General features: G+C 40.7%; 1 protein-coding gene across 1 annotated transcript in view; it reads left to right on the top strand.

Annotated features, from left to right (window-relative positions):
- Positions 1-3,788: 3,788 nt before the first annotated feature.
- Positions 3,789-5,970, top strand: part of GTF2A2 (general transcription factor IIA subunit 2) — a 17,891-nt gene continuing 15,709 nt past the window's right edge. Inside the window, exon 1 of the mRNA XM_017531915.2 lies at positions 3,789-3,940. The gene's annotated coding sequence lies outside the window, so the exon portion shown is untranslated. The remainder of the gene's footprint in view (positions 3,941-5,970) is intronic.

Here is a 5,970-nt window from a genome sequence, read left to right as displayed (position 1 = left end):
TCTGAATTTACCATATGAGGATTACGTGTAAACAATTGATTGTGACTAGATTCTCTATTTGTAGACCAGTTAACATAGTCTTTCATTTATGCATCTTTATCTTGCTCAAAGTGGGCTGAGGTTTTTAATAGGTGGTTTTCCACCACATTAAGTACTTGGTTCTTCAGTCTGAAAAATAGGAAAAATAGCTTTCTTTTTTGTGTTTTTTGATTTTGCAGTCATTACTCCTAACTGTAGATATGTGTTGCAAAAGCAATGTTTTTATGGATTTTTTTTTTTAAATAGAAGAAGCCTATATTCTGTTAAACATAAAAATTCAGAGACAACAGTGTTAATACCTGAGATATAAAGAAAAGGCGGTGCTGTGAATCACTAAATTAAAGGGATACTTGCTTTAACCTGTACCTTAATGGAATCTGGCATAGGGGTGCACCCACAGTAAATGTTTTATAACTAAGATTTAAGATCATAACCAGTAGGTTAGAGGAAGATCATTTATTAAGTTTGTTATTTCTAATTTATAGCTATGTAAAATGTTCCCAGTTACTGCACTTTAAGTTCCCATTACTGGGGTGAGAGTGTATGTGATTATACTGTTTTATCTTTCTGCTGGGATCATGGATCTAACGTACCTGGCTTAATTTGATGCATTTGTCACTAGACTCCAGGTGCCCCTTTTTTTAGTCAGAAGTTTTTCATGTGAAATAATTTGACCCTGTTTTCTGCTTGATCATACTCCTAAGCAGGCACCAAGGGAAGGTGTTCTATTCACCCCGTAGCTTCAGCTTAACAGTCTTTAACTCGGAGGGAGAGATGAAGAAATAGGATTCTAAGTAGGGTCTAGCAGAGTCACTGGAAAGTGATAAAACTAGGAAGGGAAAGCCAACCTTTATAAAGGGATAAAAACAGCTGTTACCTAATATGCCACTGTATGTGTGTCCTTCTTAAGAGAAGTACTATATATGACAGCTAGTGGTACCATTTCTTGTATCCAGCAGGAAAACCTACAGGCTACACAGAAGATATGTGAATAAAGACTGGATTGAAGGAGAAAAGGCCGATAATACATACCTATGATGAAAATTCATATTTTCTCTGTGTCCCTTCATACAGAAGCAAGTTTGAACAGAGAAAGTTAGCCATTACAGCACTTAAAGTTTAATTTTGAGGGGTTTTTCGTATTTCACTGCTGTTGAACATTGATGTAGTTTTCCAAAATCAACATCACTGTTTAGTAAGGGCACTGAATACTGAAGTCTGTTGATTGGCAAGCATATATCTGTAGCTAGAATTTCTTCAATTGTAATTCCAGAATTTAAAAAGGTAAGAGATCCACTTTTTCATAGAGGCCTTTAAAAAAAGACTTTAACACTTCTATTTGGCTGTGGATGTGAATGCTCAGGGAATTTGGGAATGTGTTTAATACAGAAGTGGCTTTTTATAGTTCTTCAAGTGATAAATTAACATTAGGACATATCAGGTAGAACAGGCCAGTTTGCTGATGAGATTGGTAGAGATGTGACAGTCGCTTCCTTTTTCCATGTCATATGCAGAGAAGTGTTAATCTTGCTCAATCAGATGGCAGTAGGAGATAGGCTGAAAACAGAGATTGCTACACCATTCTATTTAGTTTTCATGCCTGTTTTTTCTCCCATCCTATATGGACATTTGAGAAACGGATTACAAATCTGAGATGAATGGAGTAAAAAGAGGCAATAGTGTATTTATAAGTTAGGCCTATTTTGCTGTTAAAGAGTCTGTCTTGTTTCAGGTCATCAGAATTGTGTGGTGTGAGTTGCTGGGAGAGAGAGTCAAGAACTTAGACTTGAATGGGAAGGGCAACTGGTGAGGGAAGCGGGGTATTCTCTACTCAGTGTTCTAAGTTAGTACAAAACTGGCGAGCCCCTCCACTCCCCCCTGCCCAGCCACTTAAGATTCTGAATGAGATCAGTGTGGAGACCCAGTAATGTAACTTACCTTGGAAGTTCTAAATGATCATTGAAAATAAAGTAGTATGGTATGTTGAACAGTAAGGAGTGACACTAACATTTGAACATAACAGTATGTTGCAACTATCTATAATACACCTACCTATGTTTTGAGAACTAAGTAAAATGCTATGAAAAATTCACGTAAATAGGCACTTAATAAATCAAGCACCAAATGAAAATAATTTTGTGCTTTTAAGTTAATGATATTAAGCTATTTCGTTTCAAATAGATGATTCTAAGACATCCTACAAGAAGTTAAAATATTTGCCTTTTGCAGTTTTAATGCAATTTGGCTAAGGAGGAACTTGGAAAATAACATTCATCAGCTACTACGCTGCACTTTTTGTATGTGGACTTTGTAAAGCTTAATGCCCCTTTAACAGTTGCTTGTTTATTTTCGTAAACCTGTCTAGTAAATATTGATGGTGTTCAGGGCCACAGACTTGCACAGCCTTTGGGGCACTATTCACACAGAACACAACTTCGAGTTTGTTAAGACACTAACGCACTTTGGTATCTGTTTCAAGAATACTTTTGTTATCACAAGTTCATTGTTGTCATTTAGACAAAATTAATGTACTGTAATATTTTCCTACAGTTAGGAAGATGTTGCCTAGCCTAGTACTGTCATTTTGCATTGTGAGAAATTCAGTTCTGATGTCTGTGAGTGCAAGATATTGATGTGGTCCCTGTAAGAAATACTAGAGTTCGTCATGATTTACTAAGGAGATGTAATATTTTCTTTTCCTTTGACCTGTTAGGAATATAACTGTGTCTTTTATTTGTTGCACACCATATTTTTTGCAACATTAATGAATTTAAATAAATTAATTGGAACGTCCGTCTTTGCCTCATTTTATCACATTTTTCTATTTTTCATTATGCTACTAAATTTTTGCTCTGAATTGTCCTATAAGCCTCTGAAATAGTTTCAGGCCTTTCCACTTGTTACCCTTTCTAGTCTGAGTGCTTCTATTGTTTGAAGAGCAGAGAGTTCAGCCTGCTTTCATTATTTTAATATCAAAACAATAATGAAACTTTGTGTTTCTTAGTTGACAATTTTTTTAGTTAATGGGGAATCCAAGGATGAAAGTTTATGGCTTAAAATGAAAACATGGCATAAGTAAGAACTTGTTCATAGACCTCAGAGGTTCCAGCTGATGCCACCTTTTGTTGTTGGTTTTTCGGTTTTTTGTTTTGTTTTGGGTTGTGTTTTTTTTCACTTACTCTTTAATCAGTATTCAATTACTTTGTAGGATAAACTGCTCTACACATCACTGCTGCGTTTAAAAGCCAGTTAGTGTGCCATGCACCCTGACACCTAAAACAATTTGTGATTTTGCAAACTCGAAATGTAGACTGCAGTATCTCTTGCATATTAGAAGCAAACTTTAAATATAATTTCTCCCAAATTGAAATTTTTCAAGAACCAGTCACAAACTGAAAGCTTTGCTTGCCTAAATGAATTGCAGCACTCTTTCGAGTGGTAGAGACCCTGCTACAACCTTTTCAGAATTCGTCTGCAACGTCTTTTCAACAGTCTTATCCTGAACACACTTCCGGCGTGAAATATGAATACCCTACATTTCTTAAATTGTGCATCTAACAGTGGAGAAGATTCGGCTCTAAAAACGATAATTCCTTTAGGAAGGATTTCGCGTCAGTGCGCCTGCCCACCACTTTGGGGCTTGAAGCTCCAGCCCGACGCCCCTCCTTTCACCTCCTGGTCCTTCCCTCGCAAGGCTTGATTGGCGGGCGAGAGCAAGGCTGGGCGGGGCCTCCCGGCCCACCGGCGGGATGTCACTTCCAGGTTCAGCGAACACTTCCGGGTCGCCGGCTCCGGTCTGCGGCTTCTGCGGTGGCTGAAGAGGTGGTCGGAGTAGTAGGAACCTCCTGTTGGGCTGTGGCCGCTTCTGTCCGCTCCGCGGCGGGAAGCACCTTCCCCACAGGTAATGGGTGAGCTGGGCAGGGATAGGGAGGCAGGCAGGCCAGCGCTCCCCGCCGTCCCCGGAGCCGGGCTGCGCTGGTCGGGTCGTCTCTGAGGGCCCTTAGCTACTGAGTTCGGCCCGTTATCATACGGCTGTTGCCGGCGAGGCCCTGCGGCCGGAACCGGAGAAGGGTGGCGAGGCGGCGGGACGGTCGCGTCCTGTGGCGGGAGGCTCGTCGTCCACTGGGCGCCCGCAAAACCCACCTGGGGGAGGTCCTCAGCCCGCCGCCGTGTTTTCAGCCAGGTGAACGTCTTAAAGCATTCGCCGCCGCCTTGTGAGTTTTGCGGAATTTCGGAGAGCATTTTTTAAATGTCTCATTCCTGTGCTTTGTTGCTTGTTGATCGAAGTCTGCCTTCCAACTTTCTTCGTGCGAACTCAGACAAAAGGAACGAATTTAAAGTGGGTGGTTTAATGTTAAAAAAAATGCAAGGACGAGTTACTTCCGAATTTGTAGACTTAAAATTTTCTGAACTGCAAAACGAGAAGGGAACAATAAATTTCTGTGGCTGATACCACATCTAAAAGAGTAGAACACTTTTAAGGAAAGCCGTTACAAAGGCTTTTAACAAGGAATTTTTAAATAATGTAAGAACATTTAAATCAGTAATTGTAACGTTTAAAAAACGCATAGCTATTTTTAGATAAACTTAAATTTGTCAAATGGGACATGATGCTGTATTCCTACTTTGTAAACTTTTTGTCTTCCTATTGGGACTTGCCCTTTTTAAGCCCCCTCCCCTCCCGCACACACCTCGCACTTACATTTGCCTTCATTTGTTGAACAGGTGATTGATTTGGCGCCCATTGTGTGTCAGATACTGTTATAGACGCCCAGTTTACTTAAGTGAACAAAATAACTTGCCCTCATGGAGCTTACATTCTGTTAGAGCATGCAGAAAATAAATGTAAAATAAATATATAATGGTGTTAGAAGGTGATAGTGCCATCAAAAAATTGAGAAACATAAAGGAGTACGGGAAAGTTCTAGAGTGGAGGCGTGAACAATGGTGGTGGTCCGTGTAAGCCTCATTTAGTAGGTGTTATTTGAGCAAAGACTTGAAGGAATTAAGAGAGTTTGCTAAGTAAATGTCAGGAAGAGCATTCAGGCAGATAGGAAAGCAGTTACAAAGGCTTTTAGGCCTGTCGTGTTTGAGGAATAGCAAGGAAGCCAGTATATCTGGAGAGGGATGAGCAAGTTTGTGGGGTGGAGGGACAAGAAGATAAAGTCAGATCATGAGTAGCTGGATTATTGTAAAGACTAATAGATGCAACGGGAGGTTTTGAGTAGAGGAGAGGTGTTTTTTTTTGGGGGGGGAGAGGTGTGTTCTTACGGAAGTTTTAGAAGATCAGCTTGGCTGTGAGTTGTGATTAGAGTGTAGGGGTGAGTGAAGAAGCAGGGAAATCATTTAGGAGGTTTTTGCTGTAATCCAGGTGACAATGATAGTGGCCCAGGCCAGGGTGATAACAATAGAGATGGTGAGAAATGGTTGGTTTCTGAATGCATTTTGAAGGTAGGCCTTACAGGATTTGCTAGGAATTGGGTATGTAGGGTGAGATCGAGGGAGTGGACGATGACTTCAAAGGTTTTGCTCAAGCTCGTATAAGTTTGGATTTATTTAAGCCAAGATGCAAAAGATAACAGTAGAGATGTTGAGTAGGCAGCTAGATCCAGGAGTGAGAAGTTCTATGCTGGTGTGTGAATTTGGGGATCATCAGCCATGGTATTTAAACCATGACAATAAATGTTATTAGTAAGGAATGAGTGTAGACAGAAAGCAGCAGAGGACTAAGGACTGTGTCCTGTGACATTAAGAGTTTAGGGAAGGCCGGGCGCGGTGGCTCAAGCCTGTAATCCCAGCACTTTGGGAGGCCGAGGCAGGTGGATCACAAGGTCAAGAGATCGAGACCATCCTGGTCAACATGATGAAACCCCGTCTCTACTAAAACTACAAAAAATTAGCTGGGCATGGTGGCGCGTGCCTGTAGTCCCA

The sequence above is a fragment of the Cebus imitator genome, unplaced genomic scaffold (genome assembly GCF_001604975.1).
Source record: "Cebus imitator isolate Cc_AM_T3 unplaced genomic scaffold, Cebus_imitator-1.0 Scaffold74, whole genome shotgun sequence".
Classification (NCBI taxonomy): Eukaryota; Metazoa; Chordata; class Mammalia; order Primates; family Cebidae; genus Cebus; species Cebus imitator.
Note: the sequence above shows the minus strand (reverse complement) of the source record. Positions and strands in the feature narration are given on the sequence as shown.